This window comes from Lepidochelys kempii, chromosome 1, assembly GCF_965140265.1.
Source record: "Lepidochelys kempii isolate rLepKem1 chromosome 1, rLepKem1.hap2, whole genome shotgun sequence".
Lineage (NCBI taxonomy): Eukaryota > Metazoa > Chordata > Testudines > Cheloniidae > Lepidochelys > Lepidochelys kempii.
In genome coordinates, this window is record NC_133256.1 from 184,428,726 (window position 1) to 184,454,455 (window position 25,730).

At 43.9% G+C, this 25,730-nt stretch overlaps 1 protein-coding gene and 1 long non-coding RNA gene across 3 annotated transcripts in view; one reads left to right on the top strand and one right to left on the bottom strand.

The window, feature by feature from the left end:
- LOC140895114 (uncharacterized) overlaps nt 1-25,730 on the bottom strand; it is a 60,904-nt gene that overhangs the window by 22,457 nt on the left and 12,717 nt on the right. The window lies entirely within an intron of this gene.
- Nucleotides 1,755-24,447, top strand: LOC140895119 (uncharacterized). 2 transcript variants are annotated; one of them, XR_012154109.1, is made up of 3 exons: nt 1,755-2,859; nt 3,093-3,456; nt 24,092-24,447. It is a non-coding gene; the product is annotated as an uncharacterized lncRNA (long non-coding RNA). The 2 variants fall into 2 exon arrangements; XR_012154110.1 differs by lacking the exon at nt 1,755-2,859 and adding an exon at nt 9,940-10,008 and having other exon boundaries at nt 2,866-3,456.

Genomic DNA, 25,730 nt, shown 5'->3' on the forward strand with positions numbered 1-25,730 from the left:
TCTCTGCAATACAATCTTCCTCATCTGGTGGAGTTGGAATTATTCCATGATCAACTCCTTAGTCCACATCTCTATCACCACCAGCTGCAACCATCATTCCCCAACCATAACCCTTTCCCTATCCCATGCTGCCAAACCTGAAAATAAGAACAGGCTCTCTGATCCTCTCTAACCTTAACCACTTAATCACCCACCATCTCTTTCAAGTCCCAATTATCCCCCAGGAAAGGATAGGGGATGAATTCTATTTATACCTACATCCCCAACAACTTGACCCTTCCCACCTGCCCTCCTCGTGTAATTTACCCTATCACAGTATGCTGACCCCTCAAGCAGCTTCTTCCTCCCTGATCAATGGGCACATTTTTACCCATAACATTATGAGGTACCCTCACCTCCAAGTCACCTATGGGTGGTGAATCAGGATAGAGGATGTTGTCTCCCAAGCTCCACCAGCAACCCCAGATATGGCATTCCCTCCACTTTTCTCCCAACAAGAAATCCTTCCTTTTAGCCTCCCACCTCCATACGTGGGGGTCTCCCCTGGATTTCCCGACTCCCTTGTTCCAGCCCCAGGCAACTCCCACCCCATACGCCTCCCCTGGGATTCAGCACCTGCTTCCCCCCTGCACAGTGCTAGGAGAGTGCATGCACCCACCCACCGCTCTGCATGGACCCCCAGACTGGGCGCTTCCCTCCCCATCCCACAAGCCCTCTCCCCCACACCCCTGCCCCACAAGCCCTCCCCCCACACACACCCCCCACCGCACAAGCCCCCCACACCCCCCCTCCCCCCCCCACACTCTCTCTCTACCCAGCCCCAAACTCTGAAACTTTCCCCGGGGCGGGCGGGCGGCTCAGCCCTGCCGGGACCCCCCGGCCGCCGGCACCACGCGGACCCCGCTCCCGCACACACACAGCGCCACTTACCGAGCGGCGCCGGGCGGGAGGGGAGGGGGTGGTTCTCAGCTCCGGGCGGGAGGGGGCGGCGCAGCGTCTCCCCCCGGTGGCGGCGGATCCATTCCCCTCCCGCAAACACACACAGGCTCCATTGTCCGCCAGCGCTCCCCCTCCGCACACATGGTACCGCCCGTCACTCCTCCCCCCCTATTCCAGCTAGACGAATGGTACCACCCGTCGCCCCCTCTGCCCCGCCCCGGCAATGGTACTGTCCCCTACTTACTGAGGGGATGGTGCCGCTTCTCAACCCCGCCCTGGGAATGGTACTGTCCCAAAGGAGGAGACTGTAAATACCCTCCCCCCCACACAATGGCATCAACCGGCTTCTTAAAGAGGCAGGCCTGAATCCATAAGCCCCTTCCGCGCCTGCACGAAGCACCGCCCTTACATTCCCCCATTCACCTTGGTACCGCCCCCTCAATTAACATAGCTCATCCCCCACCTCACTGTGGCACCACCCCACCTCTCCCCTTTAAAGAGACAGCCACCCAATTGTGCTTCTTAAAGGGACACTCCGCCAGTGCCTCCCTCTCTCGCTGCCCCTTCCCAGCGCCCAGTGGCGGCGGGGCCGCCTCCTTTCCTCGCCCGCCCACTCACTCCCCTCCGTCCCCCCCCGAGCCAGGTGAAAGCCCGGCCCGGCCTCCCCCCGGGGGCTCCCCGCGCCGCCCCCTGCAAAGCCCCAGCAGGCCCCGGCCACGCTGCGCCCGGAGCTGCCCCAGCCCTGCCCAGAACGCGGCCGCCCCGGGAGCCGCCGGGCAGCGCCGAGGCGAGCGGGCGCCCGGCCCCAGGGAAGCGGGGCGCTCCCAGCCCGGCCCCACTGACCCCGGGCGGGGGGTGGAGGGGGCAGCGCCGCTCCCCCGCTCGGAGCGAGCCTGCCCCCCGCCGCTGTGGCAGGGAGGCGGCGCCCACCACCCTGGGGTGCGATCAATGGTCTCGGGCAGCAAATTGTCAACAGTCCCTCAGCCTCCCACCCCCAGCGCTGCCCCGGCGCCGGGGGCACAAGGGCGCCGGGGGCCGAGATCCAGGAGACTGTGTCCGCGCTCACCTGAAACGGGGCCTTCCTTAGAAATACGAAGGTCCGCACAGAACCTATTACAATGGATACTCCAGCCTGCCTGAACCTGGGGGCAGAGCCAGACCTGTCAGTCATGGGCAGCGGGAGCATGCCCTGCCTCCTGAAGTTTCCTCCGCTTGCAATAACTTCCACAGCCAGGATGATTCTCATCTGTTTTCCGAAATCACAGGTGGCGATAACTATTATTTGAAGGGGGAAAGTACAGTTTCATCTTCCCCTCGACGGGCTGTGCACACAGAGACGGGAAACTCTGCTCTGCCCAGGACAGAAGTTGATTTTCATTCTTGGGGTTGGGCTGATGTGTTCTTTCTAGTTTATTTATTAAAGCACCGTTAGACATGCTGACTGTCAAGACCAGAATAGATCTGTTACACATGGAAGGAAGAGTGCTTCAAGAGCTCCATAAATCACTGTGTTCCAGCCAGCGGATGGATCTCTTTTTGGTACCTATTCCCCGCATTGAATCACGTCCTCAACGAGCCCTCTCCATGATCCCCTGCTAGCTTCTGGCATATGAATCACGCTGCCTGGTTAACTAATGGATGGACCCCTTCAAAAAAGTCTGGTTCTCTGCGTTTACCAGTTGAGGGAACGGACAACAGATAATAGGCACTGGACCTCCCAACAGATGTGCTAGGATGAGATCCAGAGGGGATAACAGGAATTAGGGGGTAGGACTCACATGAACTCTGGATCACTGACACACGTGTACATGAGATCAGCATTCTCAGTAGGTTGCCCTAAGAATTGGATTTTTGTTTCTGTGACACAGTGAGCAGGGGAGCCAAGCACTGAGGATTATGCACCATGCTGCATCCATAAAGGTGAGAATACAAACAAATACTTATTTATATTTCCCCTTTGGATGTTTGTCCCTATGATCATGCTTCAGTAGAGGGGGTGAAAGTGGGCTTAGTCTTTACCCCCAAAATATTTCAATTCAATAGCGATCACCCTGCCCTCACAGAAGCCAGATTTATTGTCTTGTGAGCCCAACAGGAGCTTCTTCTAGGGTTCAAGAATGGACTTCACAGAGGGTCTACTTTTTACTGGATAGGGTCCATATGTGTCTGATTTCTCCTGGAGGCCTCAGCAGAGGATATGAGAAGAGAATTCCAGGGGGAGGGAGATGACCTTTGAGCTCAGCTTCCTATCACGCACTCTGGCGCTGCCAGTGTCCATGCTTCGTCCAGTACCCTCCATTCGTGACTCAGAGGGAAGCAGAGAAGGAAGAGGTAGCTGAGTTCCGCAATCAGAGGCATCGCTGCAGGTATGAGCTACTGGGACTCAGGAATGATCTTCCACTTGGCACGCTGCCTGTCTGGCTTCACTCCCATCACAGAGATAGGGGCACTGCCTCCCCTCCAGCCATTTTATTCCCAATACTGCCTGCCTCCTTCCTGGCAGGAGAAGGGATAAAGGTGAGTCATAGAATCATAGAATCATAGAATATCAGGGTTGGAAGGGACCCCAGAAGGTCATCTAGTCCAACCCCCTGCTCAAAGCAGGACCAATTCCCAGTTAAATCATCAACCTGTCCTGTCCTGGGTTGCATCTTGCCCAGCAGAGTGTCTCCCCCCCCTCACCTCCACTCCCTCCAATCCTACCTGGCTCAGTCTGTCCTTTCCTGCCCAAGGAAGGGAGGCAGAGGTAATCCCACCCTCACTAATTTGTGAGAGGGAAATTGTTATCTGCCCACAGAGCTGGGCAAGCTCCCCAGTGAGATGCTAGATAAAGTGGGGGAGGAGGGGAGAGGAGAGCAGGAGACTGGCCCCTCCCTTTACCCTCTGGCTTTCTCAGCCTAGCTGGCTCCTTGAAGCCTGCAGGGGCATCAGCCGCTGCAAACACCTCACCAGGGAAGCAGAGCTAATGGGACATTCACCCAAAAAGGCAAATGAAGCCCTGGGACATTGCTGGGAATTGACATGTTATTGAACCAAAGAGTTAGTCAGTAATGATACCACATTTTGAGTCTCCCTCAGACAAGCTCTGCAGCAAGGAGGGAGAGAAAATTTCAGAAGGGGGTATTCCCACGCAGCCAGTAACTGGCAGGTCTGGGTCTGCCCCTAGCAGGCTTTGCACCCATTGCAATGGATTCCTAGACCTTAGCATGAGGAAGAATGCACTAGGTTGTGCAACAGTCCACAACTAGATAAGAAGGAATGGACAAGAATGACAAATAAGCACAACCTATCAACCCCAAAAGTGCTGGAAAGCCCCATCCTGAGCAAATGCTTGATGTTTTGGGGGTTAAATGCTAATGCACCTTGAAACCCTCTTGTGGCCAGTGTTTTAGGGTTTGCAGTGGTTCCCCCCTTCTTCCATTCTGTGGATCATTTTGAGAAAGATACAGATTCTCATAAAGACTCACCTCTTCTCCCAAAACACTACCTTCCCTCCACCACTCCCACAAAATATTTAATCCTGTACATCATGAGACGAGCACTAACCACAGTGGATATATTGCATTTATCACTGAGAGAAATCCAAATTTTGGCATTGTCACACTTTTGCAACATTTAGATAGATTGTCATGCCAATAAAGTTAGTGTATTGAAATGTAGCATTCTCTCCCTTCCTTACTCTTCAAATGACACCATCCCTTTTCCTATCCGCTCCCCACCCTTAAAATAAATCCCTGCTCTGTGGAAGCAACATAATTATACTGGAATAAAGGCACTTAGTCTGGAACAGTGTCCACATGGAGAATTATACCAGTATAGCTTCAGTAGTATAATTCCAGTAGTATAATTCCACTATAGCTATAACAGTCAATTTCCCCACGTAGACAAGTGGTAGTTATATTTTCCCTCTCCATCCCTTATTCTTAAGATGTTGTTACCTCCTTGTTCCCTCCCACACAGTTATCTATTGGGAATTTCTTCCCCTTCACTTACCCCTCCCCCACCTCTTGAGAAGGCTAAAAGCAGGCACTACATTAACTCTTTGCAGTTGTAGTTTTCCATTTCCAGCCCACAAGGCTGAACTCAGAGGGGTAGCCTATACGAGTCTTTTTTACCTACAGTGTCCCACTGTGGCTACTACCAAAGCAGCTCCATTGGTGGTAGCAGTAGTCGAACACTTTTTAAAGATCAGTCTAGTGTAGTCGAAGACTTTCTCCTCCTGAACTAATCTCTGCTTCTTTACCCACCCTAATCGGTACCAACTTTTAAACCTTGCCTATTTCAGCATTTATCATAGTTGTTGCTTTTTTAAATTAATGTCCACAATCCCTCCTCCTCCAGACATACCACCATTTTCTTCCCCTTAAAGCACAGCATAAATTGAAATCTTTTTGTTAGGGCTGTTGATTAATCGCAGTTAAATAATACGATTAACTCAAAAAATTAATCACGATTTAAAAAAATTAATTGTGATTAATCGCAGTTTTAATTGCACTGTTAAACAAGAGAATACCAATTGAAATTTATTAAATATTTTGGATGTTTTCTACATTTTCAATATATTGATTTCAGTTACAACACAGAATGCAAAGTGTACAGTGCTCACTTTATTTTTATTACAAATATTTGCACAGTAAAAATAAGAAATAGTATTTTTCAATTCACCTCATACAAGTACTATAGTGCAATCTCTTTGTCGTGAAAGTGCAACTTACAAATGTAGATCTTTTTTGGTACAGAACTGCACTCAAAAACAAAACACTGTAAAACTTAAGAGCCGACAAGTCTACTCAGTCCTACTTCTTGTTCAGCCAATCGCTAAGAGAAACAAGTTTGTTTGCATTTACAGGACATAATGCTGACCGCTTCTTATATACAATGTCACCTGAAAGTGAGAACAAGTATTCGCATGGCACTTTTGTAGACGGCATTGCAATGTATTTACATGTCAGATATTCTAAACATTTGTATGCCACTTCATGCTTTGGCCACCATTCCAGAGGACAAGCTTCCATGCTGATGACACTCTTTAAAAAAAAAAATGCATTAAATAATTTGTGACTGAACTCCTTGGGGGAGAATTGTATGTCTCCTTCTCTGTTTTATCCACATTCTGCCATATATTTCATATTAAGTCAATCTTGGATGATGACCCAGCACATGTTGTTCATTTTAAGAACACTTTCACTGAAGATTTGACAAAACGCAAAGAAAGTACCAATGTGAGATTTCTAAAGATAGCTACAGTACTTGACCCAAGCTTTAAGAATCTGAAGTGCTTTCCAAAATCTGACAGGGACGAGGTGTGGAACATGCTTTCAGAAGTCTTAAAATAGCAATACTCCGATGCAGAAACTACAGAACCCAAAACACCACCCCCCCCCAAAATCAACCTTCTGCTGGTGGCATCTGACTCAAATGATGAAAATGAGCATGCATCAAGCCACACTGCTTTGGATCGTTATTGAGCAGAACTCGTCATCAGCATGGACACGTCCTCTGGAATGGTGGTTGAAGCATGAAGGGACATATGAATCTTTAGCACATCTGGCACATAAATATCTTGCGACACCGGCTACAACAGTGTTATGCGAGCACCTGTTCTCACTTTCAGGTAACATTCTAAACAAGAAGTGGGCAGCATGATCTGCAAATATAAACAAACTTGTTTTTCTGAGCGCTTGGCTGAACAAGAAGTAAGACTGAGTGGACTTGTAGGCTCTAAAGTTTTACATTGTTTTGTTTTTGAATGCAGTTTTTTTTTTTTTTTTTACATAATTCTACATTTGTAACTTTAATGAAAAAGAGATTGCACTACAGTACTTGTATTAGGTGAATTGAAAAATATTATTTCTTTTGTTTTTACAGTGTAAATATTTGTAATAAAAAATATAAAGTGAGCACTGTACACTTTGTATTCTGTGTTGTAATTGAAATCAATATATTTGAAAATGTAGAAAACATCCAAAAGTATTTAAATAAATGGTATTCTACTATTATTTAACAGCGTGATTGACAGCCCTACTTTTCGGAGGCAGGGCCTCTCTCTCACTGCATGTGTGTACTCAATAATATGGAGCCCCACTGTGGTTGGGGCTTTCAAGTGCTACTGTAATAAACAAGGAATAGAAGTGCATCACTGGTGATTCACATATAGGGCCCAATCCCAGTTCCTACTGACATCATGGACTCAATCGTGGTCTCCTTAAGAGACCAAGCAGTTTAGGCTGGGATTTTAAAAAGTGCCGGAGGAAGTCAGGCACCCAGTTTCCATTCCATTTAGGTGCCTTTGAAAATCCCAGCCTTACAGTTTAATCGTGACAAACACAAAATTAGCAACAGGTTAACAGGTGTACCTTTCTATGCATGGTTCTCCACTGCCTTGCCCCTTGTGTATGAAATGGGTGTAAAACACTACTAGATCAGAAAGCTACCATCTCATACAGGCAAAAATTACTGGCCAAGTTGCAAGGCAATGGCGAATCATTCCTTCAATCTCAAATAACCCCATCAAGCCACCATCCTTTCTTTTTTTCTCCTCCCATCTCACCTTCTGTCTATTCCTTCCTCTCTTTGGAGGACTCTTGAAATCAGTTATCAGAACATTTTACTTTACTCTTAGGGCACGGCTACACTGGAAACTTCAAAGTGCTGTCGCGGGAGTGCTCCCACGGCAGCACTTTGAAGTGCGAGTGTGGTCACTCACGAGCACTGGGAAAGAGCTCTCCCAGCGCTCCTAGCAATCCACTTCCCTGAGGGGATTAGCTCCGAGCGCTGGGAGCACGGTTCCTAGCATTCGGAGCCTGTTTACACTAGCGCTTTAAAGCGCTCTGACTTGCTGCGCTCAGGGGGGTGATTTTTCACACCCCTGAGCCAGCAAGTTCGAGTGCTATAAAATGTAAGTGTAGCCAAGCCCTTAGAGTTAAGTTGGTACTTTGCCCTATCCTCTCTGGGAATTGTCTACAGTAAAATACCAACCAGAGTGAATTCCCAAGGCAGAAGTTCTCAGCTAAGAAATCCCTACTGTTGGCCTTGAAGAGTTTCACCATGGGAACTGACAACAAAAGCCTCCCTGCTGATTTTAATAGCTCTGGCAGGTTGTAAGGTGGAAAGGCAGCCTCTCAGGTGGCCAAATCCCAGACCATTCAAGGCTTTAGAGATTGTCAGCAACTACACAACACTCAAGGAGGCCTTCCCCTCCCCATTTACGTTCTTACAAGCTGTTGCAAATAATCCAACTCTCCTGGTTCTTTACAGTATTAAAACAAATCCAAGAACACCCAGAACATCACAGCTGTCACCACACTGCACACCATGGTCTTAGAACTTCATGGCAGCAACAGGCATACAACTCAATCTTTCTGCTCAAAAGCACAATCCTCTACAATTTGGGCTATGATACACAGCTGAGGAGCCCCAATTCTATCCACATAACAGTAGTGGTTCACATGCCTACCAGCTCAATACATGTATGTTCTGCTTTCTATATATGGTTCAGAGCTTTGCATACCATGATTGCTACTTTCATTCTTTTAGCCCCCAATCCTGCAAAAACGTACACAGGTACTTAATTTGCACACATAAGTATAGAACCATTGAATTCAATGGGGCTACTCAGGCAAATACAATTAACAGCATAAGTAAGTGTCAGCACATGGGCTGTTAATCTCTTTTAAAATTATATAGTAGCCCCTGTCCATCTGTCATCAACTCCAGTCAAATGTCCTCCACCATTGTAGACACACATTGCTGTTCCAAATAAAACAAGTTTTGCTTGAGAACAAGTGGATCAGGCCCTTCAGGCGACTCAGAGCCATACTGCTTCAGTCCTAAAATTATTCTGTTTCCTTTTCTTCTTTACAGTGGACTGACCATTATTCCCAGAGTAGAGACAGGCAGTCACCATTAAGAACTCATTATTTACAGACAGTTACCATACAGATCATCACAGGTCTTCCTTACACTTAAATGATATAATTATGGCATTAGCAGCGCTTTGGGCCCCAATCCCACTCAAGTCAAAGGACACTACCATTGACTTCAACAGGAGCAGAATGGGGGCAGATAAAACACTTCCTACCCTTTTCAGGTTCTAGACCATTTTACCTCTAACAACTTTCTATTAAAATTATGCCACATATGTTCTATCTGTTGAACTACAACTTCCCTCTTTGAAAATGGTTATACCTTTAGGGTACATCTACACAGCAATTACACGCCCACAGCTGGCCCGTGCCAGCTGACTCGGTCTGACAAGGCTTGGGCTATGGGACTGTAAAATTGCGGTGTAAACATTCGGGCTCAGACTGGAGCCCATGCTCTAGAACCCTGAGGGGGGGGGAGTCCTAGAGACTGGGCTCCAGCCTGCGCCTAAATGTCTACCCTGCAATTAAACAACCCCATAGCCCAAGCCCCGCAAGCCCGAGTCAGCAGGTACAGGCCAGCTGCAGGTGTGTAAGTGCTGTGTAGACATACCCTTAGAGCACTGAAGCACTACACACTACTTAAGAATCTAATCTCCACTTCCTTGCACCTTATGCAGTCCTGAGTACACTTGTGTAAAGTGGGTGTAAAATGCTCCCACTGTTGTGAATGTAGAATTCCAATTGCCAGGAGGCTTTTTTGGGTATTCCCTCCCCCACCTCATTTTGCTCAAGTTTAAGTTATTGAACAAGGTGCATGCAACAGAATCAGACACTGACTTTTTCTCCTCCAACGTTTACGTTTTACGTGGCTGTGTGTTATAATGAGCCTTCCAGAGAGGTAACAATAAATTCTATAAGAAACCAAGGTGATTAAAGCCATAATACTGCAATGAGCTCTGCATGGAGCTCACTGCAGGCTGAGAGTCTAAAACAGGAAAGTGTGAAAGAGGCAGTTAAAGGTCCGCTGTTAATTTAAAGCCTACTCTTCTATCTGAAAAAAATGTTTTAGAGATTACTGCTACTAGTAATTCCTAAGATTACTATAACAGGTTATATTTTTTGCTATTTTTTCCAGTTTGGTTACTTTCTGCACTTGACAGCATTGTGTGTCCAGTCAGCCTCATTGTGCCTCTAGCAAAATCAGGTATGCCCTCTTACTGCAAACATTTAAGCACATGCTTGACTTTACTCAGGTGAATAGGCCCACTGAGTTTCCCTTGTTCGTGTGGAACTTCATATGGCCACAGGAGAGCGAAATACATTGTTAATATTAGAACGTTATTGTAAAGATTGTAAAAATTGGCAGAGGAACTCAGAGGTAGTTTTAGTACCTGAAACTATTTTAAAGTTGTTAGGTCTCCAATCCTGAAAACTTCTCTACAATTCTGGAACTCCCTATGCCTACAGGGAACCCCCCTGAAATAAATGGTGTTCTGTGCAGAAGCAGTGGTCTGACTTCGTTGAGCATTTAGCAGGATTGGTGCCTACATTTCTGATTCATAGATTCCAAATCCAGAAGGACCATTGTGATAATCTAGTCTGATCTCCAGCATCACAGAGGCCTGATCTGCCCCTTTCAAGATATTAACCAGATCCAGACATCAAACAGACAAAACCACCCTGATCCATTATAAAAATGCAGCTGTAGGAAACCCTCATCTTATAACGAAAGCATCCCTGGCAGTTACTAAGCAGGTACACTGCAAACTTTAGCTAGCAATATAGATAAAAATTCAACATTATCTCCCATGTTAAAAAGAAGAAGATATATTAAAACAGAAGGAAAATCAGATAAACATAATATGGAAAAATATATGCTTATGAAACACATGGAATAACATACATTCATGCAAAATTAAGGTTGAGAACTTGAATGTACAAAAGTTAGAACATTCAAAAGTTGAAGTTTGCACAGGAATGTTAACTCAGCTACACTGGACATACTCTATGTAAGGTATTTGTTTGCACACGCAGTTAGATGTGGACAAGCCATGGGAACTTGGCTTCAGAATCTCCTGACTTTTGTGCATTTAAGTAGAGTCCTGCATGGATACAAACTTTCTATCCGCAGATGCGGATATCCACGGAGCTGCAGAGATCTTGCGACAACGAGCGAGACCAGCAGGGCCATGGCCCTCGACCGGGACAATAACTGCCGCGGCAAGAGCAGCAGCATGTCGCACACCACCGGTTGGACAGAACTCCTGTCCAGGAGCTTGCAAGCAGCTGCACACACCAGAGTGACTATGGACAGCTGCCAGTGAGCCTGTTGCCCACCCTAGTGGGCAGGGCTGGGGGCAGCACATGGAGGAGCTGCCCAGGCTGGGCGCTGGCTCCTGCGAGTGGCGGCCCAACATTCTGCTGCTTTCGCCACTGCAGTTCCTGGCCCAGTTGCTGGCCATAGCCCTGCTGGTCTCGCTCGTTGTCGCTAGAGCCCTGCGGCTCCATGGATATCCGCGGATATAAATTTTGTGTCCGCACAGGACTCTACATTTAAGATACACTATAATCTTAGACTTTTATTATTATTATTATTATTTAATGCCCTTGATTTTTTTAAAAAAAATATTCTCTCACAGCCCCGCAAGTTGCCAGCTAACCACATCCTGCCTCTATCCAACTATACCACATGCCTAGTCCATGACAACAATCCCAACACCAAACCACCCTTGCTGCACCCATCAAAAAGCCTGTCAATTGCCCTGATATACACCCCTGTATTTCCCTGGCCTGACACAAAGCAAATTAAATTTCAGCACAGAAGGAATATTTCTGAGATTATTATGAACAGCTGAAGGAAAGAGTTTTCAGTAGAAGTGTCCTTTTTCTTACATGGCATCTCCATTACTGGAGGTTTACAACTATGGTAGTCCATTCTGTGCAATCCTCTGGTAATCTCTTTGTGGATGAATAAGTATCCTACTCAGCAGTAATAACTATAGGAGGCTCAATTCTGTCCTCAAATAGAAATAAACAAGAGAAATTGTCCCAGCATTAATACAGAACACACTTCTTGGGCTGCCAGGGGTCCTTTGGCCTCTGGTGCTACCCCAACTTGCACCTGGCTACCCCAGAACCCTTGGCTTCTGGGGAAAGCCCTCTGAGCTGGGGTTGTACTCTAGGGTGCAACCCTGCATCCTGGCCCAAAGGCATTGATGAATGAGGCCCACAGACTATACCTCCCTCTGAAATAAATGGGAGTTGTGCACAAGCCTCCAAGGGTGGAATTTGGCTCAACAACTCTACTGCAATGCTATAATAAAATAAAAATAACTTCAGCATGATTTCCTCTTTATATTGTACATGAAGGAAAAAACCAATGCCTTACTGTAATCCAGACTGGTCCATTAAAGTGAATGGGAGTCACATGGTTAAATGCCTGCCATGAAAATGTAGGCGTTGTTGTCTGTTTTGTGAGGCAGAAATCAATATTCCCGCCTCCTCTCCTTCTGTTATTTCACCTTGAGATACTCCTGCTCAGATAGATGAGATCTAAATTTTATTCACTGTTACTGCAACATTTTACTTTCCAACATTTCACAGGGTCGCAGATGTTCTTGGAGCACGAACTGGACTGCAGTTTGCCACTCAGCTCCCTAAAGGTGCTTGAAGTACTCTCATCTCCCACTGGTTCTTGAAGTACACTTATTCTCCTTACACATCACATATCCATGACTATTTCTAACTATAGTACTCAACCCTCTATCCACTAATTCTGTTCTCTGTGTGCTTCAATAACATCTGTCTTTAATGTCACAGCCTCTATTCTTCCCCGTATCCCTATAATTTACTACCCAATGCTAGCCTCTTCTATAAAGCAGCCATCCCAGTCCATTCAATACTCCCTCTTCTCACTCTCTCTCTTTAATTTATCGACTGGCAGTTGCTTGGTCGAGACTGCGACATGGATGAGAGCTAGTTGGCTGGAGTTCAATCCAGACAAGTCTGAAGCAATCCTGATTGTGGGAAACTACCAGAAGATGTAGCAAATATAATCTAGTTGAAGATAACATCTGCTTCTTTGACTGGGGATGTGTGTTTGGCTTTTGTTCAGACTTAGGGGTCTGGTTAGATTCCCAGATGTTACTAAAGGATCAGGTAGCAGCAATGTCAGGACGCTGGTTTTTAAAAACTTACATATGGCCAAGAAGTAGTGATAGTCCCTCTCCAACGCAGATCTGACAACTGTCATTTATGCCTCTGTCATCTAAGGATGAGAATACTGCAATATTTTCTACATGGCACTGCACTTTAAATCCATTCATAAACTGAAGCTGGTGCAGAATTCAGCAGCCCACTTCAAAAGCCATGTATCCTACCGTGAGCATTTTTACCCTGGTGCTCCAGGATCTGCACTGGCTGACTGTTGGCTTCCAGGTAGATTTTAACATGTTTCACTTGACATATAAAGCCCTAAGTGGCCAGGGACCTGCCTACTGGAGAGACCACATCTCTCACCTTGCCACATTGCTGCAGTTGCCATCAGCAGAAGCATTTAAACTGGCACCCACTTGGTATAAGAGAACGCTGCTGGCAGGTCCTTCTAGGTGAAGTCCCCTTGATTTCAGAACTTGCTCCCCCGCTTAATCCAAAATAGCTTGCTTTTGATTATCATTACGGCACGCTGGAAAGCTCAGTTTTCTTCTCCACATTATGAAGAGGGGGGAAGCTTATGTGGGTGGTTAGGAGTGAGAGAAGGATGGTTCAATCTTTAATTTGTCTATGTTTGCTGGTTGGGGGTCTAATGGAGTTGCTGAAGTTATAATTAAGGAATTTTCAGTATTTGTAGATTAAACAATGTCAAGGGAGCCTAGAGTGAATGGACAGCTGCTTTTTTTTAATTTTGAAAATATTTAATTAAATTAAATTAATTTCTAAAGCACGACTCACTGTGATATTTAGGTGCTGTATCAGGGCTATATAAAACAAAAAGCTCCATCCATAAGGATTTCCACCTCGCTCTTTGTTTTATTCATTGTCTTATGTTTCAGAGCATACTATGGTGTTTCTTCTGCTGTGGCTTACCAGATCCAAACCAAAGTGCTTGTTCTTATCTACAAGGTCCTAGATAGGATAAGCACCTACTATCTCAAGGCCTGCTTCTCTTTCTGACAAGGGTAGGACTTGTACACCCTCCCAAAGCAGATCAGGAACAGTCCTATTCTTGTCAGAAGGAAAGGCAGTCCTTGAGATAGTATATTCCTATCACATCTAGGATATCATAGACCAGAACAAGCATTTAAGACTGGAGCTGGTAATGCACAGGGGGCCAGCACAGGTCATGAAGCACTGAGGTGATATGCTCTCTTTGGCTTGTCTGGTTTAAGAGACAGGCTGCTGCACTATATATCAGCTGTAGCCTTTTGTATCCTTCCAATCTAAAACACAGGCAAAGTGAATGAGAATAGTCAGGCCTAGAGGTGAGGAATGCTTCAAGTGCTGTGGCTAACTCATCTTCTGAACAGAAAAGACTGAGCCATTTTGCTAGCCAGAGCTGATGATTGCTCTTCTTTGAGTATCTAACATCAGCAAGGAGGCCAGCATGACCCAGCACCTGCAAACAATATTTAATTGCCAGTGTGCAGATGCCTTCAGCTGAGGGAAAAGTGGTGGCAGTTTCCTGGGCTCAGTTATGTTCTTTATTCAAGTTATGATTTCCTCCCTGCAATTCGGAAGACTGCACGCTCTGTGCTGAATGCATGTTGCTGGCATCACAATCCACGGCATCTTATAATGTCTCCTAAAGATTTTCCATAGAAAGATGTTAAACAGGAGTGGAGCTAGGACTGAGACCTACTGTGGGACTTCGCATGTAGGGAAGGAAAAGCAGTGACCCATTATGACACTCTGGGACCTGGTAATTTCTGCTTTTAACTGGTATTATGTCTTCCCCTCCATTAAAAACTACAAGCTGTTATTTGAACCACTCCTATAAAGTACTCTCCAAAGAGGACTGCTGTTTCTTTCATTGACTCCTTATTTTGCATGTAAGGTGACTGAAAAATCATGATATGACTTGATGGGAGTCTCTTCTGCATTTTGGAAGAATTACAGGGACAGTCAAAGGCCCAGCTTCACCACTGGCATAAGCAGGCACAACTCCTCTGACTTCAATGGAGTTGCACTTTCTGGGGACCAAAGGCTATAGTAAATTAGGTTCAGTTACCATAGTCCAGGTGCTTTGGCATCTGGAACTGAATGTAGGATTTCAATATACTACACGTATGATCCATCAATGAGAAATTGAACTCAAATCTGTAGTTCACTAACCAACAGCTCTTCCAGCTGTAGATAGAACCCTGCCCCCCACACAGTCTGCCGTCCTCGGGCTGAGGAATGGGTGAATGAATGCTGACCCTGGAATTGCTGCCCAAGGGTTCTCCTTGATGAAAGCAGGACTCCTGGCATCCTAGTGTATGTCTACACTGCTCACATTACAGCACTGTGATGTGGGCCGTGTAGTCACGCTTTATCCCCAGGGGAGAGCTCTCCCGGCGATGAAAAATAACCACCGCGAACGAGCAGTGCTAGCTTTATCACCGGGAATCCGGCTCCCGACAATAAAGCGCTGTCTATACTGGAGCTTTTCAGCACTAAAACTTTTGTCGCTCAGGGGGTGTTTTTTCACATCCCTGAACAACTAAAGTTTTAGCGCTGAAAGTGGCAGTGTAGACACAGCCCTAGATTCAACAGAAACTCTCAAATCCTCGGCCCTGCAAAGAGCTGTATCTCTTAACTGTCCACTGTTCGTGACTGTGGGGCCAAAGATGACCTGCTGGTACCAAGATCTCTTAGTTTCATCTCCATCCTGGTCTTAACTGACTCAAATTGCTAGGTCTGACTATGAAACTGTGTTTCAACCCTTTAAACCTCGCCTTTCAGAGAAACATTATAGGGATGTCAGGATTCCTGAAGTGGTGGTGCAGGAGGAAGCTCAAGAACAAATGCACATGCTGAGATGACTTCTCTCACTCTAAGAGATGGCAGGACACAGGGTCTACCCAGCTCAGATTTTGGATCCATTGGCAGACTTTGCAAGTGGACCCACAGCCCTAGCTAGATGACAAGGCATCTTTTGGAGTGAGAAGGGAGTAACATTGGGGGAAGTCCAGGACTGAATGAACATGAAGAGCTAACAGTCTTTTTAACCTAAAAAGTGGGTCCCTAGAGACCACCAGTGAGGTACTCTAGCTTTACAGTATAGGCCAGGGTAGAAACTGTACACAAGTTCAGTTGATAATACTGGAAATCCATAGGCGAAGGAAAAGTTTTAAAACAGCAGGGAACATTCTTCTCAAAATCAATACTGTGAAGGTATCTTAAAGGAAACACGCTGCAAAAAAAGGACACATTCACCACACATAAATCTTTAATGGTATCTTGTACTTCCAACAAAGCCATTTTTAAAACACCAGATAATGTAACACACCTGATAGAGCAATAATCCCCACATGGCAAAATCTGATTTCACACCTGGTAAGTGAAATGCCTCTGCTTCGTCCCAAGGTCAGGGTTAGGTGTTAGGGTGAGCTGTTAATGGAAGGTTAGGGACTACAATAACACATAATGGCTCTTCGGGGAATAGCTTTCAAATGCTCTTTTCTTGTACAATAATGCAGTATCATCAGAAAGCACAGGTTGCACAAAATAAAGTCACTGTCAGTGATAGTGCTGTAACCAGTTAAGAGCTTGGGTTAGGGGGCCTGGTTTACATTCCAGTGCTCAGAGTGAGGGTGGGGGTTGCTCAGTATTGGTTCCCTTTTAGTTCACTATCCTACATTCTTTCATCTGTCTCCTGGTATGTCTTCTGCAGCACACCAGATTCAATCAGCCACTCCATCCTAACACTCTAGCTCACTGTGATTGAGAGCAAAGCTATAGAAATCCATGAGAACTTACAATGACAGAACAAACATTTCAGCCAGATGCAACTAGGGCCTCTGATCCATAAACAAAACAAAACACACAGTGAAAACCAAAGGGAAACATCAGCAACACAGAGTACAGGAACCCAAATTAATTCAGAATCTGCCCTAAATCAACAAACAAGTCAGCCAGACACAGCTGGGATAGCTGCAGAAACTGTCAATCACCCACAAACAACCGGGAGCTAAAATCTATGCAGAATCTGCAGTAAGCAGACAGACTGGATAGGTGAAATTTGAAATCAAAATCCAGGCAGAACCAGCACTGACTTGACAAATAGATTAGTGCTAAATCTAGCATCAGGATAAAGACACAACTCAATAACAATGAAAGGAGAGGTGGAAGGAATAATCCAAGTGCAAGACAGAGTGGTCAAAATTAAGTGATATGAAAAATTTAACACAACTTGCATACAATTCCAAAACTTCAGGACAAATTCTGTGCTAACTTGACTCCAGGTAATCCCACTGATTTCCAAATATGGCCCTTTATGTTCTTCCAAAGAGATGCTAACTGTAAGTCAACAATAGGGAAAGGAACAAGAACTAGTTTCTAAATGGCAATATATGGGTTTTAAACAGGGGGATTGATTTAATCAAGGTGATTTGAACTCAGCAAGCAGGAAACCTTGATTTAAATAATCAATTTTAATCTTGTTTTGCTTTGGTAGTTTAGTTATTTGCCTAAAGAAATGTTGCTTCTCATTGGCTGGTAACCATTAAAATATGCTGATTTCCAACTAAATATAATCTTACATTTGGTATTAACCAGGAGGATAAATAAATGTGTATAAATATAGTGTAAGAAATTATAGAGCTTAACATACGTTTATTAATATTATTAAGTTTTACATTTTTATAATGTTAGATGGTGAATTATGCATTTCTTATTTATTAGATTAATTTTTTACTTGTGATTTGTGTCAAGCTGTATTTGGAAGGAAATTGGAGTTAAATTAAAAATGCACCAAAACAGCATTTTAAAATTGTTTTTCATTAGTTAAATACAGTATAACTACCTTAAATGTGCTCGATACATAAGGAGGGAAAAGCTTATCAAAACCTATTTTACACTTAAAACTAACTGATTTATTAAACAAAGGAAGTATTATCTGCAGTGAGTGAACTGAACTGATTGTTTCTGATCACCATGTCCTTCAAGATTTTAGATTTAGTAGATCTTGTTCTCTCAGACTTAGGTTTTTATTCATAGATCGGAAGACGAACACATGCTTTCCTGTTTTTCCAACTTCCACTTGGTATCTTAACTTTGAATTAACTAGTCATTGAACCTTACTAACTGAATACACTGAACTGAAAATATTCTCGCTGCACCTGCAGAAGAGGCTACTGCTGTCAAAAACTGGTTTAGCACTTCAACAAACTCTGGTTCCGGGTGCTTAGCCAGTGACTTCCACCAGTTCTGTGGTTTGACTTTTTAAAAAACTTGGGCAACAAACATACTGCTTAATATTTAAACTATTGTAATAGATTATAGTAAATTTAGGCCTTAGTATAAGTTGTCATCTTTTCAAATTTAATTTAAATAGGTTTATTTATAAAAATAAATCTGTATTTAATTTAAATTTTTTTAAATGACTGAAATAAAAAAGCATTTCTTAAAAAAAAAAAGCCACTGTTTTTTTTAATCTACTGTGGCCTTAAAAATAAACTTAAAATATTTGAGGCTGCAAACTAAACCACGAATCTCATTCCAAGAGGTACTGAGAACTCACAGTTCCCATTGACTTCACTGGACATTGCAGATGTTCAACACGTGGCAGGACCCAGCCATAAGTCTGGTGTTTCTCTATATGCCATATAGTGATGAATATGTGCCTAGAGCAATGGTTCCCAAACTTGTTCCGCCGCTTGTGCAGGGAAAGTCCCTTGTGGGCCGCGCCGGTTTGTTTACCTGCCACGTCTGCAGGTTTGGCCGATCCTGGCCAATGGGAGCTGCTGGAAGCAGCGGCCAGTAAGTCCCTTGGCCCACACTGCTTCCAGCAGCTCCCATTGGCCTGGAGCAGCGAACCGCAGCCACTGAAGCCATGATCGGCCGAATCTGCAGACGCGGCAGGTAAACAAACTGGCCCGGCCCGCCAGGGGCTTTCCCTACACAAGCGGCGGAACAAGTTTGGGAACCACTGGCCTAGAGGAAGACCGAGCTGCAGCAAGGCCTTCAGATAAGCAAGAGCAGAACCATCTACCCACACACAGGAAAGTGGTAACCTCCTTCACTTCCTTTGTGGCTTTAACCTAAACCACAACTCCTCCCTTTCGGTTAGAAGTCTTTTCTATACATTCAGATATTTGTCAGCTTTTCTCTATCTAGTATGCAACACCATTCAGTGCTGCATGGAAAAATCTCTTCCTCTTCTCCTCTCTTCCACGTCCCTGCACAGTTTCTCTCACATACAAGAATGAATTTCAGCAGATGGCATAAAACCAGTCTATAGGTCTTCACTTATTATGAATGACAGCATTCTTTAAGCACTTTGGTATAAAGGGTGTGTAGATATCCAATGCCTATTATGAGAGAGAGGGAAACCATGTTGTCCTTAAAAAGAAATAACAAATGAGCCAGATCCTGAGGTCCTTACTCAGAGAAACATCCAATAAAAAGCCCAGTGCAAGTATGGCCTGAGCAAAGGCTGAGTAAGACCCTCAGGATTTGACCTTGTATTGTGGATCATCCACTTTTACAAAAATGTAAGATAACATGAAGGCTTAAGGGCCAAATCCTGAAGGTTTTGCTCAGTTTTTACGCAGTCAACTCAAAGCCACCATTGGTGACAATGGAGTTTTCTTGAAGTGGGGACAGAGTAAAAACCAAAGAAGCACTTTAGAATTTGGTTTTAAAAATTTAAAAATCTTATAACCCAAGAACAGTACAAGTTAAGGATCAGATCTACCTGGCCCTCATAAGGGATGGTGCCAGGTGTTGCCTTCATGCCCCAACACAGGAGCCGAGCACAACTGCAGTCTTTGCACTACCTTTTCTCACAGAAAATTTCCATTTTACAGAACTGCATTTTCTATTAGAAAGTCAGTCTAACAAATTCCCAACCAGATCTAGTTGTGCCTGCCTACGGCACAGTTTATTCCACAGATCCTGCTGGGGCAATGCAGTTCTGTTTCTTCCTAACACCGGGCAGAGCTGTGCCTTCCAGGTACAATTCAGCCCTAAAATCCCTGGCAACCTTAATTTAGACATATTGAACATATATATTAAAGTATCCATTTGACATCATAAACAGTCATTCAAAACAGCACATATGCAACATGGCCAAGTTAATATTGCTGTGGGAACCTTAACTTTTGAATGTCCTGATGTTGGGGCATTTAAATTCTCACCCTTACCATTGCATTAACATATTTTTATGCATTTAATTTCCTTGTTTAAAAAGAGAGTGAAAAAAGGGGGGATGGAAGGAGTAGAAAAATATGTAAGCATCTGCATGAAGGAACCACTATTTACACTGAGTTTACCCTTTGGTATTACAAGTGTCATCCTAACAGCGACCTTGAGGAGGAGCGTGGATGCAAACTACTCTTTAATGTGTAATTCTCTTTAGAAATTGTTTAAAATCATGGTTACAAGCCTCAGGTACAAGTTAAAGCCAGCTCCCTCCTTCCTTCTTCCCCTCCTCTAAGTAAAAAGATGGTCTTGTGATTAAAGCACAGAATCTCAGTTCTATTCCAAGCTCTGCCTGATGCTTGCTATGCAAGGTTGTACAAGATACTTAACCACTCTGGGCCTCAATTTCCCCATCTGTGAAATGGAATCATACACCAGGGTGTTATTGTGAGTCTTAATTTTTCAGTGACTGTAAAGCACTTTGAGATCCTTGGATAAAGGCTGGTTTAGAAATGCAACTTCATTATTTGTTGTTTTCTGCAGGTGTAGAGTAGTAGGGTCCACCACATGTCTATGATTACAAGTTCTAGGATATGTCAAAGAATCAAAACAGGAAGTGCACTCACCCATTCCATAATTTGGTGCATAATAAAAGAGATTAGAAATGAAGCATTGCATTTCCAGAGTTCCTTGGAGGTTGTTTCTTAAAGAGACACAGACAACTTGAAAGCTTTGAAGCTGACTAATTTCAGACAATTACCATTTCTGATATTTTTTTAATTTCTTTTTTAAAATATATGAGTTTTTCTGGTTCTCTGATGTTTACAGCAAGCTGTGTTTGCAGCAAGGGAAAAACAGACTATACACAAAGTAACAATGCTGAAAGAAAGGAGAACAATTTTGTTTTCCTGTTTGTTAATTTCTTTCAGTTGTAGTCATCTCAGGTGTTACTTGTAACTACAGTAGGTACATTTCCAGGCATAAAATTGTTGGCACCCTTTTAAGCGCTGTATGACACATCAAGCTGCACCAATTTCAAAGTTTGCAGAGTTCTGAGGAGCAGAGTGCATTCTGCGATGCATGGCACCACAACGTGCAAACTTTGAATGGAATGTGCAATCTAAAGATCACACAGCAATCAAATAAACTCACACCTGCAATACAGTGACCACAAACGCAGATTAAGTCACTTGCATTTATCTGCATGTATAATTGCCAGAGTAGAGCTGGCGGTGTGCACACCAATATTTAGAATAACTGAGGTTTTTTACCAATATTCCCCCTTTCGCAATTCTCCACCAAAATGTTGTACCAATAAAATAAAAACCAGCAGGATCTTATTAAAGGGAAAAAGGCAAAATACCACATTTATTGTGAATACAGAAAGAATCATAGTAAGCAGTTAGTTATAGCTATAACATGCCATTCAATCTCATATTTAGTCACACATTCATTCATACAAACACACACACACACACACAGGTTCTGCAAGGTTGTTATCATAGTTACCAGCCTTAGAGTTGCTCATGCCAAGCCACTGGCCAGGTGGCCTGGACATGAGGAGGGAGCAGGGCCTTGTCAGATGCTCATCTGATGCTCCTGGAAGTTGGTTTGCAGAAACACTAATGAGTGTTTAACTGGGTGTTATACAGATCTAGATTATACACTCCAGACCAAATTTATCTCTCTTACAATTTCATTAATTTCAGTAGTATTACACAAGGAATTATTTGGCCCACGGTGTTTATAGTATACATGATTCATTGTTTCTTTCCTACGACAAGGGGTAATGCACTATCTCAATCAGTGCTGAAGACCTGGCCTCCTTGAGGCTTCTGGACTCCCTGTTTAATCAGACATAAAACAAATCATTTGCTGAGGCAGAGGCATATAAGCATGCTTTAATTACAATATTGTAACACCAATTAGAGATCTATCTAATCGAGGACTCGGTACTTCCTACTCTGGTATTACTCCCATGTTGGGATAATTACTGCTAATTAAGCTTGGAACTAATTAGGCCAAATGATCTCATTTATACAACATAGATGACTTCTAGGAGTTCACAAGAAAAAACAAGGGTGATTTTATCATTCCTGGACTATTCGGAATTTTGCTTTTGAAATGGAACATCTCTTCTGAAGGGATAAACCCTTCTAAAAGTCAACTTCCATTTCTCTAATAACCCCCAAATTCTTCGGCTGAAGGGAAACTCATTCCTACGGAATTCTGCCCCATCAGTCTACTTCACCTTCTGCTATAGCAGTCACACTGGCCTACCAAAGTGGCGTCCAACCACAGTCAAACTCACACAAAGTCAAGAAACAGAGGGATTTCCTATTAAGGTTCATTTTTACCTCCTCAGTGAGTTTACCAATATCTGGGGATTCTTACTACTACTTCTATTGTAACATGGGGCAACAAGCATTGTCATACAGAACACAGATGTAAAAGGGATTCCCTTTAAGACCTTGCCCTTTTTTAGGGTTTGTAATAATTTTTAAACAGTTTTCAAATACAGTTATGACAATGTGTGGCTGTAATATGATTTACATCAATGCTGTATATAATTAGAAATTACATCCTAACTATATTTAGCAACTGTGTCTGAACCTTGCTCCATATGATGGGTGGGAAAAGAGGGTAGTTTTGGCTAACACAGGTATTTGCAAAGTGCTCCCTGTGGTACAAAACTAACCATGTTTATGGTCTAACCGTATTAGCACAGTTTTACTTGCCCCTGTGGATAGAAAATAATAAATGTATAACCCTATTAGGTGTGTATATAATATTTTCCCCTTAAGGTATTTAACCACTTCAATGGTGAGAACACTAGTATAGACAAGGCACGCAGTGGTAGCAGATGCCTTAATTACTGTGTCATTCAGATCTGCTCTGAAAAGGGTTGGATAAACCACCATTGCTTTGCCTACACCAGCACAACTAAATTGGTGGGGAGACAAAATCCTATAAACAAGGCCTTAGAGAAACATATTTTAGCCTGGGTATTTTAAGAACTACAAGTGGTTAGGGTTTTACAATTTTAACTTCTCATCTGAAAGATGATATCTCTTGCAGCATATTTCCCCCCTTCCAGTATTCTCGGGCAGTGGTTCAGTATTGACTGAGAGAAGAACACAACCTATGAAACACCAGTATCATTTTCTGCAGCAACTGGATTTTTTTTTTTTTTTTTTTGGGTAGGGAACTCACATCTGAGTGCTGATCAGGTCACTCCATCTATCTAGCATAGGTACCTATAGGCCCCCCAACAGTGCAGTATCTGTGAACTTCACAATCTTCTGCTTAGCTTGTCATACCAGATAAGATCAGAGCCTGATAGCTCATGGCTGCAGTATAGACACGTAAAAAGAAAAGGAGGACTTGTGGCACCTTCGAGACTAACCAATTTATTCGAGCATAAGCTTTCGTGAGCTACAGCTCACTTCATCGTATGCATTCCTGCATTTGGAAAGGAAGATGATGTCTGTCTGTCTGAATGCATCCGATGAAGTGAACTGTAGCTCACAAAAGCTTATGCTCAAATAAATTGGTTAGTCCCTAAGGTGCCACAAGTCCTCCTTTTCTTTTTGCGGATACAGACTAACACGGCTGCTACTCTGAAACCTGTAAACAAGTAAACATTCCTAAGAGAATCTTAACTTTTGGATTTACTGATTCATCCTTGAGAATTCCCTGTATGAATCTCCTCTGCTGGGATAAGCTTGCCTAAATTCCTTTAACATGTCACTCCTTTCTTCAGATCCCTTCTCTGGCTTCCCCTCACAATCTGCACAAAATGTAGGCTCCTCAGCCTTAACTTCAAACCCCTGCACAACTCTGCACACAGTAAAATCTGTTCTCGCTTTTCTTCTTACTCCCCCTCTAACTCACTAGACTCCCTCCTTAACTGCTCACTTTTTTTTTGCTTTCTCCCATTTCAGGGTGAAAACCTGGAGCCACTGGAGCCAAGATTTTACCCATGATCTTCACGCCTTCTTCCACATTGCCCCCTATCCTTGGAATGGTCATCATGTTTTCATGAATCACATTATCCTGCCTCTTCTTCAAATGTCTCAACATTCTGCTCTTCTACAACACCTTTTAAAAGTGAACCTTGCAAAATTCCAACACCAACCTGAAGTGCCTGATTTATTGATTTTTTTAGCTGGGTGTGAAATAACAAATATTAAGTTCCTTGGGGTCAGGGTCCATTTTTTTCTTTTTTGTCTGGACATCATTGTCAATGTCTGATTAACCACAATAATAATGTAATTAATGGTAAATAAATTAATGTACAAGGCAGTCCCAAATCTGATATCCCATTCAAGTTGCTAAACATACCCAATCCCCTCCCATCCATGATGATTTCTCAATCCCATCTCAATCTACCAAACTTTCCCCCACTTCCTGGCAAGCCTGTCACTCCTTTCCAGTTACTAAACCCTTCCACCCAGGCAGTCCCCCCCCCCCCCCCCAGAGGCCAGCTGCCATCACAGGCAGAAATGCATCCACATACAGAAATGCATCCATATATATATAGGATTGCATCTTCAGAATGCACACACTTTCCTACATTGGAGAAACTATCTAATCAAACACTGAAATATATGCATTTGCTTATATTAGGGCACTAATAGGACGAGTAGGGGTGGGAGGATTTCTATACATGGGAGTGTAACCAGAGGATACAAAATCTGAGTTAGATGGTGGAAGAGGTGTGATTGGGGTGGTGTCCAGCAGATCATGACACCAGATCTGCTGGGCCTCTTTTAACATCATCTTTAAGTTTAAAGGGGAGGAATTCAGGAGTTTTAGAGTGGGAGCGAATATCAGCTGGATAAGGGGAGGCTGAAATCCATAGGTACACTGAAACTGATCGGGAAAAGTCAGTAATAAACAACATATTTATGCAGCACCTATGTCCCAAAGTACTGCACAAGCTCTACAGACAGGAGTCACTATGGGGACTGGAGGACAAAAAACAGGCAAACAAGCCACCTACACAACAGGGAAAAGAGGGAAGAAAGGGAAAATGTTGGTAAAGCACACCAAGGCAAAACCCTTAATCTTACAGACAGCATCATGGACTCTTTCATTTTTAGACTGTAATCACCCAGGACAGGGATTGTCTCTTTTCTGCTTTTTTACCCTGCCCAGAACAACGGGGCCCCAGTCCCAACTCATCATAGTATAAATATTTACTATCACTACTACTGTGCATGCATGGCAAACAGAGCCTTGTTCTTATGTTCTTCTACAAAAGACCAACCCACAGTACAGTGCACAGAATTCAGCTGTCTCCCTCAGAAGGATCAAGATTGGGCTGACCCTGCTGGGATACAATCCTGTAGTCCTAGGGAGCTTTATAAGAGTCACAGTTTGTGAGCCTGGCTGGAGGGGTGACACTGTGGTGTCATTTTCAAATGTCTCGTGACTTTGTCCTTTGAAACACAGACTGTTTTTCAAACTTAGCAACGCCCATACTCCTCACCCAGGGCAACCAATATGCTGAGGCCCAGACTGTGGCCATGCCCATAGGCACGGACTCCATGGGTGCCCTGGGGCTGGAGCACCCACGGG